Genomic DNA, 15,341 nt, shown 5'->3' on the forward strand with positions numbered 1-15,341 from the left:
ACTTCCTGTAACAGTTAATTTTGTTTATTAATCTGTCTTGTTCAAGCTACTTTAAGCTGTCTCCTGATTGGCCTCTGCCACAGCATTGCATATGCATGCACACACACATTCCTAAGTTGCAAAATGGGTATAAACTGTTTGGAAGTCTCCCTAGCAACACAACAACACTCTTGCTAACCATGATTTTTTTTTTATCCTCAGAGTAGCCTCATAAGACAAATATTTTACCCCCATTTTACAGATGGGGAACTGATAGGTAGAGTGGTAAAATTGTTCACCAAAGGTGCCAAAGCCACAGGAGAGGCTATAGTTATTACCATGAAGATGGACAATCTGTGTCTCCCTAAAACTGGAGAAGTTATTTAAGATTAAGGATTGTTCTTACTCTTTCTCTTAGTTTCCCCTCATAAAAGGCAGGATTCAAACCCAGGGTAAGTGATTCAGAAACCTATGTTCTGTGTTGCTGTAATGCGTGCACAACCTCCACTTTGCAACAAATCATATGCTATTTGGTGGAGCATGTGAAAGTAGCTTCCCAGAGACTTCCGGCTTGCCTTAGACTCCTGGGTATTATGGTCTTCACAAAATTCTCCCCATGTTCAACTTGGCAGTCTGTGACCAGTGACTAAGGGGAGCTGAGGTCAACCAAGCAGCTTCCGTGTGTTGACATCCAATGTCCAAATGATAAACCAGCATTTTCAATACGAGGGACAATTAGTAGCATCAAGACTGACTACGTCTCTCCAAAACTGGGAAAATATTTACATTAGGGATCATTCTTACTTTTTTCCTAGCCTCCTTAAAAAAAAAAAAAAAAAGGCCACCTGCAAAGCATTTGTTGGGGAGTTTTTTAATGACTTGTTAAATCCCAACTCATTATCAAGAGAAGACTTACATCTGTGAAAGATTAAATGTTGTGATCCATTCTCCTCTTTCTAGAAGTCACATTAACCTCCAGAAGAGTGGTGCCAGCAGATACACAGAGAACACACCAAACAACAACCTATTGAAGCAAAAGCCTTCCTTGTAAAAACAGCTATATCTTTCTTAGCTCCATCAGGTCCTGGCTTAGAACTCTGCTTTGCTCGAATCAAAGACCAAGGTGGGCTGCCAACAATGACTCCCTGATGTCTGCTGGAGGAAGTCCAACTCCATAGTCTAGAACTCAAGGTCTTTAGAGACTGTCTTTGCCTTAATGGCATAGTAGCATCTTCTCCACACCCAGGGCTAAGATTCAGCCACGACTCAGAGAAAAACTCCTCCAGTTGTTAAGATACCGCAAAACTTCTGTGCCAGGCAAATAGCCCCTTCCCCAAGATTTCACACCCCCTGCCCTTCCACAATCCACCAACCAAGGAGTTAAATGCTTGAAACAACCAAGAGACCTCTAGGACCTGTTCCAGGTCTCTGCCAGCATGAATTCTGGTTCAACTCCCACCTCTTGTGTGGCCTTTGCCAGAGGAGTTGAGGACCACAACAGAAGAAAGGGCATCCTTGACATTGGCCCTTGTTGCTGACATGCTGGTAGATGAATGTGTGATGTCCATGTAGACCCTGAGGCTGCGAGCCTCCCCCACCAGCCTGCTTCCCCTGAGGTTGGTATCACGTAGCTACTAGTGGAAACTGCATCCTCTTGGGGACTTAAGCTATATAAGATATTCCGGGTTCCACAAGGAAAAATGGAAAAGTAGACAGGCTGGCAATAATAAGATTCAGCCCAGATACTGGCCAAGCACCATGAGTTCTATCAGTATAGATGGTTCTCTTAGGCACACTAGCAACAACAGGGAGGCTACAGGACTCAAAGAAGTGATTCAGGTCAGGTGGCATGCTAGGTGTAGGCCCCCTTACACTCTCCCAATTGAATTTCACCTCCATTTAATGGGATGAGTTGTTTAAAACCTTCTGAATTCTCACCCATCATGAGCATTAACACTTATTTTATTCCTAAAACTGAGAGCTACCACGTCCATAGCATGAACCAAGCTACCTGCATATTAACTTACTTGAATGTCATCAACATCATGATTATCCTTGTTTTACAGATAAATTTAAATAACATTTCTGTGCCTCAGTTTATTTAAGAGACAGAGCCAAGATCTGAACAAGGCCCTCCAGCAACAGGGCTGTTTCCTCTCTCTTGGCCTGAAGGATGAAGTTTGACCTAATCAAATATAGTATTCCAAGAAGGGGCACCTGCACCCCAGTGTTCATAGCAGCAATGTCCACAATAGCAGAACTGTGGAAGGAGCCAAGTGCCCTTCAGCAGATGACTGGATAAAGAAGATGTGGTTCATATATACGATGGAATATTACTCAGCCATCAGAAAGGATGAATATCTATCATTTACATCAATGTGGATGGAACTGAAGGGTATTATGCTAAGTGAAATCAGTCAATCAGAAAAAGATAATTATCATATGTGGAACATAAGGAATAGTGAAGAGGATAAGAGGGGAAGGGAGGGAAAACTGAAGCGGAAGAAATAAGAGGGAGACAAACCATATGACACTCTTGACTCCAGGAAACAAATTGAGGGTTTTGGAAAGGGAGATGTGTGGGGGAATGAGATAACTGGGTGATGGGCATTAAGGAGGGCACATGATGTGATGAGCACTGGGTGTTATACACAACTAATGAATCACTGAACATTATATCAAAAACTAACAATGTACTATACATTGGCTAATTGAATTTAAACAAAAAAATATAGCATTCCAATAAACTTTTTGTGACATGTTTGATAGCAGAGATATTGAATATTTTAAAATTCTAGACAGTATTATAAGAGCTGGGAAATCTTGAATATAATTGCTCTGAGTTCAGCAGAAGCAGTGCTGATTTAACACCATGCACGTTAATGGGAAAGTCCTTGCAAGGATTTATGCAGTTCCCCATGTCACATCATGACTCAGACTGGGGCATTATTTAGCTAGTGATAGAGCAAATTAAAGATCCTAACAATTCTATTATTAAAAATAGTATGGAAATTATTAGAATATCATGAATGATTTTTACCGTAAACTCAACTGGCAAACAGTTTTAAACAGTTGAGAGAATAAAAGGGATACAGATTACTCCTTTTTATACATTCATGTATTACCACATCAATAATGTGTTGTCTTCAACCTAGTCCATGCCCCAATATCAGGTTCCCCTTTAGTCAAACTTGTTTATACTTACTAATTAGCTTTCACTCCTACAATGACCCCCACAGTCCCATTAGTTCACTTACTTCATCCACACAGAACATTTCTAAAGCTTTTCCCTAGAGTTCCACTTTACCTACCCTATCTTAACTGCCTGTAATGAGCTAAACCAGTCCCCCCCAAATTCATGTCTACCTAGAAGCTAAGAATGCAACCTTTGAAAAGAGGATCTATGCAGATTTCCCCTTTTTTTTATTCAATTGGCCAACATACAGTGCATCATTAGTTTCAGATGTAGAGTTCAGTAATTCATCAGTTGCGTATACTACCCAGTGCTCATCACATCATGTGCCCATCACCCAGTTACCCCATCCCCCCACTCACCTCCCCTCCAGTACCCCCCAGTTTGTTTCCTAGAGTTAAGAGTCTCTCATGGTTTGTCTCCCTCTCTGATGATTTCCCATTCAGTGTTCCCTCCCTTCCCCTATGATCCTCTGTGCTGTTTCTTATATGTGGAATATAAGGATCTATGCAGATTTAACTAGTGAAGATAAGGTCATACTGGAGCAGAGTCAGCCGTGAATCCAGTGACTGGTGTCCTTATGAGAGGAAGGGACACAGAGTCAGAGAAAAGCAGCTATGTTCAAACAGAGTCAGAGAGTGGAGTGATGAAGCGACAAGTCAAGGGATCCCAAGGATTCCCATGAGCCACCAGAAACTAGGAAAGACACCTGAGACCAGATTCTCCCTTAGAACCTCCAGCAGGAACCAATTCTACCAGCACCTTGACTTCAGCCTTCTGGCCTGCCAAACTGCAGACAACAAATTTCTGTTGTTTTTAGCCATCCGGTTTGTAAAAATTTTTTACCAGCAGCTCTGGAAAACTAATACACTGCCCTTAACACCTATGATCTAACAGTACTTCCCACATTTTAGTGTGTATCCAGAATCACCTAAAAAACTTGTTGAATCACATCCCTGAGCCCCAGACTGAGTTTGAGGTGTTCTGAGTTTCAGGGTCTGAGATGGGGTCTAAGAATGTGCATGTCTAACAGATTCCCAGGTGATGCTGACATTGCTGGTCTGGGGACCACATTTTCAGAACTACTAAGTCTATACTAGCCATTTTAGCACTTAATTGCATTCAGTTTAGAACATCATTACATCATATCTTACATCATGTTTATAATCAGTTCATAAACACAAGGTCTGACTTCTCAGTGATCCCACCAGTGCTACAAAATCCGTGCTTTCACTTACTTCGGTTTATCCACAGGGCATAGTGCTGGCTGGCACATTGCTCAATTGCATATTCTAAGCAGAATGGTGGAGAGCACCAACTTTATGCTCTTAAATCCCATTTTCTCCTTTGCAAAATGGGGTTACTGGTTCATAATAGGAATTTTTGTTAAGATCAATGAGACAACGTGTGGATGGCCTGGATTCTAGAATGTGTGCAATAAATGTTAAGCATTATTGTTATTGAGCATTGTTTTTATTAATCCAAAAAGCTGGCCACATCTAGGTGGACTCCTACAAAACAGCAAATACACCAGAGTTGAAATCCAGAATTTGTCTGAAGTCTCAGCTCAAGATGGTCCAGACTTTGTGCACATCATTCAGCCAGAGACAGCCTCGAGAAGGAAAGTCCACTCACAGGTAGGAATATGGTGGAAGTTCTGAGACCTATGTACCCCAGTTAAGAATCAAGTCAGCTGTTGGTCCCAGTCTGAGCTTCACTGTCCCAGTTATTCCAGCTCTTTCTCAGTTCCTTCATAACAAAACTGTTCCTTATATCCCAGTTTCAATATCCTCAACTGTTTTCCAATTGAGCAACTTTACAGACGGTTATGATCTCAGCTCCTGATTACTCTCCCCACCCTTGTTTCATCTCAGTCTCAGCTTTGGTTCCTTACCCAAAATCAAGTTCTTCCCAAGTCTGCATTTCCATTATTTTATCCCATTCCCTGGAAGTGAGTCATCAGTACCTCTCAGAAACCAAATGTCCAACTCCCCCAATCTCTTCCTCCTAGCCACACAAGGACAACTCCCCCCCCATGCCAACTACTCATGCCTTAAACCTCTGATTTCATAGCCCCTTTTGTCCCCAGCTCATCCCATCTGGCCCACTATGTTCCCTAAGCCCTGTTATGGAAGGGGCCAGAGTTCAAGGTCTCTAATTATAAAAGAATAAAAATTAAAAGTCAAAAGGAGGCCAGAGGCAGGGTCTTAGAGTCCACCAAGAACAAAGTGTTCTGGGAGCAAGCAAGATGAAAGAGAAGGTATGAGAAGAGTAAGACAAGAGAGAGAAGGCCCCCAGCCGTAATCATGACATTTGACTATAGCACAGCTAGCCTCACAGTCACCAAATGTCCAAGCTTCCAGTGTCAATGGAATAGGGAAATCTTTCCTCAATCACAAAACTGTTATTTCCCCCACCCAGAGATAATGATCTATTGGCTGGAAATAGCTCATTAGAGCAAATGGAGACCTTCCTGTTGCCCCCCCCCCTTTTTTTTGGTCAGGTGCCACTGAAAGTATAGGAAAATTCATGTTGCAAGATACTGGTCACACATCCATCACAGTGGAGGTAGTCGATAATGAAAAAGCAAGTACTGACAAAAATTGTGAAGGCAACACGCAGCACAAAACGAGGGTGTAGGTAATCCTCCGAATAAAAGTGCATATTCACTTTCAGAGCCAAATGCTGTCCATTGAACTAGGAAAGTAATACTGACAAAGGCTACAGAGAATTCCATGTCACGTGTGAAAGGGAGGAGACAAGAGTCTGCTTTGTTCAGCTTTTCCTTTAAAGCCAGCAAGAAGGCAGATGGATTTTCACACACGGCAACACCTGCCCCACTCCCTTTCCTATTCTTGTCCTGACCGGAGTCAGTGTGTCCCTTCCCTCATGAACACGACAGAGGAACATCAGTGAGTGAGCACCACTCTGGGACAGCAGCTAGAGAGCCCAGGGATGGAGAACCCGCAGGGACCAAACACAGGTGGCCTCTGCTTTCATGAAGGCTGGTCGAGAAAGTGAACAAAAAATTTTTTAAAAAATAGCTATTTAATGGCACTGATTTGATAACATGGGCTGAGAAGACAGACAAGAAGTAGAATGTTAGGATGTGTTCAACACAGCCTAACTCTCCTTAGCTGGAAAGAAAACTGCTGAAAACTCCAACACCCAAGTCACACTGCTTGATTTATACCCTATATCAACGTGGGGTGTTATTTATGTCTCCATGAATTTAATTAGCCAGTGATTTCCACTGGCTCAGTTCCTTTGTTTTCCAATTGAGCAACTTTACAGACAGTTATGATCTTGTACAGTTTGCAAGGGAAGGGGACCAGCCTTTCCTTGAAATAGAGCCCTGGGGTTTCTCCAGGACATCGGTATTGTTTTAGGAACTGCCTAAAGCACGGAACTTAAAACCAAAACCAGAAAGGGATAAGACTGCAAGAAAGAGATGGCAGTCCTGGTTCCAACTGTACGTAACATACTTAATCTGAAGGACATTGTTCAACTGAAAAAAAAAAAAACTGAGAGAATAAGCCTTAGATTTAATATAGATTATAATGTCACCTTGTGGTCTGGTACGCACTCTGCCTTGGTCTTCCAAGCAGTAATTTTGGTTTATTAACTTCATTCATATCTGGGTTGAAAGTTATTGACTCTACAATAAAAACAATCATCTACAGAAATGTTTCTTTTTACCTTAGAGATCCCATCTAACTCCCAAGGAATATGTAAAGCCACTTTGCAGACGGGGCCAAGGACATGTGCTAATCACCATAATTCACAAAAGGACCTATTAAGTAGCCAATCCAATACGGATGCAGTAACCTGCCCACCAGGTACTAAACCCAGTATAACCCAACTGCATTCCTATATCCTCCAGTGAGTAAATCCATGAAATGTCCTGGGCGCTCACCAAGTTCACTGTGGAAATGTTCCAAATGAATAGAGATGGAGCTCCTTCATTCTTTCATGATCTCTAGAACCTCAGATACAATTCAGTTCATTGGATCTTAGTATATAGAAATGCAAACCATGCAGAGGTGTTCAACGGATTCAGGCAGGGTTGCGGTGCTGGCATAAATGCTCAAGAAGAGATTTATTGCATGGGAATACGCATCAGTCCGATCAAGCTTCAGTTAGCTTGAGGACCATAGCTTAGCATTCTCCTTTCAGATCAATGTGGAAACTAGCCAGTGCAAAATAAGAGAAGGAAGGGTGAACTCTCTAATATAATTGCTTCTGAAACCCTATGAGCAGGAAAATGGAGGGAAATGCTATTCCGAATGCCAGTCTCCAAGATGCTTGTTACCCATCTGCAAAGAGATGTTTGGGTTGGATGCAGATCAAGGCACTGCTTCCTTCACCAAAAACCTTTGCACCCCTGCCAAAACAAAAAATGTTATCTGACCTAAACATCTGGCGGAATGATATACTGGATTTGCATGGTAAGACAAGCTTTTTAGGTCATCAAGAATGGCTAACAGTTTAGAGACCTCAGCGGATCCTACGACCACGCTTTGGGCAGAGAGGGTTTAAGAAATAAGAGCTCAGACTCTGGAGTCAAGGGGACTTGGGCTTAAATCTATACCTTTGGTCCCCTGAAATAAATAATACATTATACGTTAATTTAAAAAAATAAAAATTTAAAAAATATTTTAAAAGCATCCAAAATGGAAAAAAAAAATCTATACATTTGGGTAAATAATTCTCCCTGCCTCAACCTACTTATATGTACAATGGAGATAACAATACCACCTACCTCATCACATCATCGTGAGCATCAAATGACCAAGTATCTAGAACACGTAACATGGAGCCCGGCACGTGACCAATAGCAGAACGCTACTCCACCTTATAGTTTGGGCCCTTAACATTCTCCCCTTCATGTAGAATGTTCAGGTTAGAAAGAAATGCAGAGGTCACAGAATCCCACCCAGTAAAAAAGGGGAGGAGGAAGGGGAAGAGGAGGGGGAGGGGGAGAAGAAGCAAAGAAAAATGAATTATTTCTCATGACTTTTACTGCTTGCTGCAGAGAGCAACAGATAAACATACAACACAGTACAGAGAAAATACGACTAAAGGTCCCAATTCCCAAGTTCTAGTCCTGACTTACTATTGTGACCCCTGAGGCAATTCATTTCATTCCCTGTGCCCCAACTTCTTCTTCTTTTAAACTAAAAAAGTAAAACAGAGGGATAAATGTTTCGGTAAGAATATTACCATGGCTGCGTATGTCCGAGTCATGGCATCAACTAAAACTGACTTGTAAAAGCACTTTTTTTTATTAGCCACCATACATGAATACAGATGGAAGGGTGGAAGGAGGTCCCCTAAGTGAGCACTTCAGATCGCTGAAGGGGCTTGCAGGGCAGGGACTTCCTGGCACAGAGCCCCCCATTCGCAAGCTCCTTCAGCCGCCTGCCAGGCACGCGTCCTCTCCCCTGACTTCTACTGCAACTTCCCTCTGTATTCCCGAGCCAAACAGCCAAAGAGCTGTGAAAGCAATCCCCAGGCTATGTCAGTGTCGATCAGCTTTCCCGGCTGCCTCCGGGAACCCACTCCGTGAGTTAATTACCCATTGCGAAAAAGTCATTTATCCTCAAATCCCTGAGCACAGAGCCCTTTCAGGTTGGTGCCCTCTCATTTTTGAACCTTGTTGCTTCTAATTGGTTGTGACGTCCACCTTCTCTGTATGCCACAGAATATTGTCCCTTGCTCGCCTCTTCCTGGATTTCCTTCTTTGTTCCCATTTTTGTTATTTCTGGGGCTTGGGGCAGCCTTGTGGTCTTCGGACAGTAAGAGAAACCTTAAAATGCCAGCTGGAGAGAGAGAAAGAGACAGACACGCAGAAAGACAGACGGACCCATCTACAAAGATACTGACCTGAAACTGAAACCACTCACTGGGCAGGGAGGGCACAGAGAATATTCAGGTAAGGAGCAGGAACCAGGATGGAGTTCTAGCCTAGGAAGTTTTCATATCCGCAGACATTAGAAGTGGTCTGGGTCAAACATGTATGTGTAAAAAAATAATATTAATTACCTGGGTAAGCTTTCTCTTTAGGCCCTTTAGTCCTTGCTGCACAGGACAGAAGCCAAATATTATGGGCTCTTGGGGGAACAATAATTAGACCCGTGCCTCTTTTAGACACACGGTCTAATTCAGCAGGTCCAGGGTGCGAGCGGAGATTCTGAATTTTTAACAAACTCCCAGGCAATGTCAGTGCTGCTGGGTTTTAACCAAGTGGAAGAGACAGAAATGGCTAATAAAATGGAGAATCTGTGAGCAAGCAACGGAAAAGAGGCCAATAGGCTGAAAGACAGTCGGATTCAAGGAAGACGATTGTAAGGAAGTGTATATACCTGCAGCAAGTGCTCCCAGATGCCGACTTTGTGGGAGCATCCAAGCTGTAAGCCAGATTCTCAAAATATGAACCAGGGAGAAGTGCTTCTGCCCCATCAAGTTTGTAAGCCAACAGTAGACTGTCACTTTCATCCACCAATAGCCAACAGGGGAGATCGGCAGGATTACGAAGACAAGAACTCAGCACCCCACATCAGCAATACCTTCAAAGCGAAACAGCTCTCCTGTCTACCTCGTCCACCGTTCCCGCAGCCCGGGTCACGGCTGATTCGTCCACCTGGAGGACCACAGGCTGCCCCCAACTCATCTCTAGTCTCCAAGCTTCTTTGCTTCTTCCCTGCCTGCAGTTCACTCTCCCTCCACAGCCAGGAGCAGTCTTCTTGCTTTTGTTTGCATTTTAAGGAAATCAGAATTCTGCTTCTGCCCAAGATGAAGAGACAGAATGGATTTACCCTCCTACGTGAAACAAATGTCTAGGAAACAACAGTCTTGAAGATACTGAACATCATGCCATGAAAGGATGAGCCCCGAGAGACGCAAGACCATGTGAGGCCAGCCCTGTGTTTCCCGATCTAACTGTCTTAAGACCGTTTCCAGGCAGGGGCTCACAGAGGGGCACACACGCGGAGCCCGATGGACTGAGTTGAGACAGAGCAGAGTCTGGAAAGACCAAGGCAGCAGAAGTAGAGAGCCGAGAGCCACCCAGGCAGAGAGCCTGGACTTCTGTACCAAGCCTCCTTCAAGTACTCAGCAGAGGACTGAACAGCGAATATGTAGGAGAATGCTACCTATGACCAGAGAAAAAGCCATCCAAAAGGATTGGGTACCAGTTGCCTGTGACAATCACCCGGGAATCCAGCCTATCCCAGGCAGAGTGAACCTGAAAACCTGGAGTGGAGTCCAGAGCTCCGTGTTTTAACAGGCTCTCCAGGTAAAATTCTGATATACATCCAGTTTTGAAAACGACTGCCCTACGACAGTGGTTCTCAGCCCTGGCCAAGTATTAGGAGATCCATTCACCTGCTTTTAAAAATCCGGATGCCTAGGCCCCATCTAGAGAACAAGTAAATCAATTGGGACTCAGGGGCCCAAGAATCTGCAATTCTAACAAGTTTCTGGGGGAGGCTGAAGCTGCTAGTCTTGGAACCACTCTTTGAGAACTACTTGTCCAGGGTCTGATGAGGGGTGAAGCCTGCCCTAGGTAGCCAAGTGACTGTAAGTGTAGGGAGACCACAAATGACACAGCTAGGAAATCAGGCAGAATCTGACAGATTTCCTCAAAGCACTCCAGGGATGGGGAAATAACTACTTTCCAAAATATCCTACCCGAGGACAACTCTCGTTACTAAGAATTTCTTGCATGCTGAGCCAAAATCTTGCTCCCTGTAACCTTTCTGTTTTTAATCCTTATTAAGGCCTTTCCCTTTTCTGACTTCACTTTTCTCCCCTTTCAAGGGATTAAACTCTGTTACCGAGCCGTAGTTAATCACTTTCAGTAAAACGATGCTATCTGATTGATCTGGCAGTTTCTTAATATCCTGGACCTGTTCAGACTGTGGTACTCCAACTTCAGTGTACGTGACATCACCTGATGAGAAGGTAGACTTCCGGGCTCCCACCCCCAGAGCTTCTGACCCTGTCGTCTGGGGTGGGTACCAGGTATCTGCATTTTCATAAATACCAAGAGCACTTCTGATGCTCTAGGCCACATCCTGGGACCTGCAACCTGAGGATCTCGCTCTCAAGCTCAGCATCCAATGAAGCATTCTTTTCGGAATGAATCCTTTCTGTGATTTTTAACCAAACCACTCCTACAGCATCCTAAGAACTTGTATTCTCAACACTGAAAATTCTACTAACATCTCCAGGTACAATTCTGCCAATAAGGGCCCCTGCTCTTTCCAGGCGGCCTGGGTGTCAGGGTGACCACTGAGGTTTATACACACTGAAGGTCTCCCACCACTAGGGAAGGCCAGGCCCCCTCCTACCCCACTGGCAAGCTAAGCATCGCCTGGCCCCGTGGGCTCACCACCTGATGGAAATCCTATTCATTTTCTCCCACCCTTTTCCTCCTCAGTTCTTATCCCTCTTTATCTTCTATCAATAGCTACTGTTTGTGGAGCCTCTCTTATCTGCATACAGCCAACGCACACTGTTCCATTAGTTGCAGGTGTACAAAACACTGTAGCAGCTTCTCCGGACCCTATGGTACGCTCAACAGCGAAGCTACAATCCCTATTGCAACATGCAACCCTATTACAGTCCCACTGAAGGTACTCCCTACACTGTGCCTTTACTTCCCGCGACTTAGTTATTCTGTAACTGAAAGCCTCTATCTCCCACTCCCCTTCACCTGTTTTGCCCACCCTCCCCCATCCCCATCCTTCTGGCAGCCCTCAGTTTGTTCTGTGTTTACAGCTCTGGTTTGGCCTTTTATTTGTTCTTCATTGTTTTTGTTTTTTTCTATTTCTGGAGCCTCTATGTCAACAGTTGGTACCACGCGAAGAATATCACATGTCCTATCTCATTCGGTCTCTACGATCACCTGTGATTTCAGGGTTATTTTACAATTTGGGGAGAACGGAATTCACTGCTGCGGCTGAAAGGAAGAGCCCAGAGCTAATACACAGAATAGATCAAACACACATGCGTGAGACAAAGAAAGCACCTGCTCCCCCAGGTTTTGTGTGAGTGCCTGTGTCCTGGAGCAAGATAGGGGTCTAGATCCTTTGGGGATATTTGGGGACCTACAGCAGGAAAACGGGAAAAGGCAGAGGTTAGAGACCCTTGAGGCTTTGACTGGATCTTGTCTGACTCTCTCCTCCTTCCCTAATCACAGTCCCATCTCTAGCAGCCTGCCCCAGTGCTTGTCTCCTGCTTGCTTATCTACGGAACACTCAGCCTTCCAGCAAAAGGCTCATCCATGGGTGATGCACTTATTTGGCACCAGAGGGGGCAGCCTGGGTAGCAGGAGTCAACCACAGGAGCTCCGGGGCTCGGCTCTCCCCGACAGCTCAGCTGGTCCAAATGAGAGCAGAACACGGAGACACTTGGCAGAAGAGCCTTCCAGCAGTTCCTGTGCCCAAAAGTCAAGGCCACGCTGAGCAGAGCATCCCTCAGCTTCCATCTACAGCATTTCAGCTTCCTTTCAGCACCAGTTACTGACTCATTCAGCTTACTCGGGGTGGTCCAAGCCCAGACTCAGAGAAGCTAGCTACAATTCTACCAATCGCTGCCACTGGAGGAGTTAATATCTCCTTGGCCTTCCAAGAATTCTGTTTTTCTAGGAACTATGGATCAGAGATCTTTAATACACAAAGCATTCAGAACGTGTGAAAGCATTCAATTGTTTCTCCCAAGTAGCAAATACTAGTGTATTTAGTATGGGAGGGAAAACATCTGAATGCAAAGATGTCTCTGAACTCAAGGCAGATTTCAAATAGTTACAGAGCAGCAGAGCTAGGACCGTGGGTGAAGCCATGGTCAGTTCAAAACTTCTCCCTGAAAGGTAACTTCCTAGTCTTAGCCTAGCTAAGGATAAGATCTTCCCATATCATACTGAAGATACAGTTGGCATACTGCAAAGATGACCTCATATTCAAGACCTACTTAGAAGACTTTGGGCAACTTCCCTAAATCATGTTCTGGGTCTCTATAGAAGGGATGATGGCCCCTGCCCCGTAAATTTCAAAGCTTCTTACAACCATAGCAAAAGGTCATGTCAACTGCTTGAGTGTAAACAGTGAAAATGACTTAGATTTTGCCATCATGTGTTTTCTAATTAACCCCTAAGGGGGTGTAGTCATCTTCTCTAGGGAAATGGACCCAGTGGGATATCCAGAGGGAGACAGATGATGTCTAGCTGAGGCAATTATAGGAACTGGCTCATGCAGTTAGGGAGGCTGAGAAGTGCCATGATTTGCAGGCTGCAAGCTGGAAGACCAAGAAGGCCAGTGATGTCATTCAGTACAAGTCTGAAGGCCTGAGAACAACAGGCCAGTAGCGCGAGTGAGTGCTAGCCTGCGTGGGAAGGACTGAGAACCAGGAGCACTGAGGTTGGGAGGCAAAAGATAGAGATCTCAACTCAAGTGAGAGAGACCATTTGCCTTGCTGCTGCTTTTTGCTCTATTCGCCCTCAATGGACTGGATGCTGCCCGTCCACATGGGTGAGCAGCACCTGCTTTTCTCAGGCTCATGCAAATGGTCATCTAGTTGAGGGACACCCTCACAGGCACACTCAGAGTGGTCATCTTACCAGCTACCTGGGCTCGGTCAAGTTGAACAGAAAATTAACCATCACAGGATGAGCCTTTCCTTACTGGGCATGGTGTTTCTTATGCCCACAAGCCCGTCTAAAGAAAACTGCCCCACCCACAGTCCTTAGTGATGGGGCAGCCACATACCCCATCTACTACCCCCATCACCATCTTCCAGGACTTGGGTTGGAGCAGGGTGACCCCTATGTCCCAAGACAGCCAATTCACGAGTTGGCTGATGGCCCTGACCTCTCAGCAGAATGAAACCTTCTGGCCAGTCTCAGGAATTTGGAACAGGCTGCAAAGGGAGGATGATAAAACCATTAGGAGAAAAAAAAATAGAGCAGGCAGAAACCATGAGATGAATGGAGGTGGAGAGAAAGTGTAGCAGGTTTGGAACACAAATAGTAAAGGCAGAAGATACGCTCAAAGCAGCAGCGACGCAGAACAGAGCTGAGTCAGTGAAGCGCCACCAGAGGGCGCCCATCCCTTCGTGCCCACCGCCCCCAGCTTCACAGCAGTCCCAAACCTGGTTCCGGTCTCCAAGAAGCCAGATCATACCAAGGTTCCTTGGATTGCATTCCTGGGAAATCCCTTTCCTTTATGGCCACATGTCTCCTTTCCTGAGCTGGGTTTCTAGCAGTCTCCAGCTCTTCGAAACAGAAAAGCTTAACTCCTGTGACATTTAACACCGGAGTTTGCGGGAGTCTGTGTGGGTGCTAATGGGACAGACAGTATAAGAGGGGTTTACATCAGTAATAATGCAGGGACCCTTGCAAATCCCAGCCATTTTGCTAGGAGTCTTCACAGCTTCAGGAAAGATAGAATCTTAGTGATCTCCACCCTTTGACTTCCTCCCAGGCTGCCGGGTGGACTTGTCTAAGGAGTCTGGACATGAACAATTCTAAGAAGGGAGGTATCCATTTGCCTATTAGTTATACCAGAACTTCAACTTATTCCCTTTTCTCCAGATTGCATCATGCCCTTTAAAAAAAATAAAAATCAAGGGAAGGGGCCCTTAATGATCTTTATTTTCTCCTCTTAGTTTAATGCAGGCAGCAAGGGAGAGGAGAAATCGTGGACTAAGCAAGTTGCCAGAGTGGCTGTTAAAGTGATGTGTGGAGGGGACAGCAGCAAAACCTGCTTAGTACTCAGAAACACCTGCTGGGAAATATTTTTTCTGCATGGGTTGCAAACGGTATTAAAACAATTTTCTTGCCTTTAATAGAAGAGGAGGGGTGCTAGGGGCAGCTGGTTCTGTGGGCCAGCATCTGGAACAAGACCAGAGAGAATTAAGAAATCAGCAAGAGGTGGGGAGAGGAGGCAGGGGGTCTCTCATTATGCTGGGGCCCACAGCTCTGCCAAATTGACCCTTGCTCTGCCGCTCTGAAGGGAGTTTCTGGCTCAGGCCATCAATTCCCACTTGGCCACCCTCATTTTGGAGTCTTGGGGGACTTCAGAGAGCTCTCTCAGCCTCAATTCCCTATAGCTGGTGTGGAGAAGGCATTTTATTATGTGCCGAGGGCGAGGGAAAGACACATCCAGCT

Source organism: Ursus maritimus, unplaced genomic scaffold, assembly GCF_017311325.1.
Source record: "Ursus maritimus isolate PB19 unplaced genomic scaffold, ASM1731132v1 scaffold_15, whole genome shotgun sequence".
In the NCBI taxonomy this organism is placed as follows: domain Eukaryota; kingdom Metazoa; phylum Chordata; class Mammalia; order Carnivora; family Ursidae; genus Ursus; species Ursus maritimus.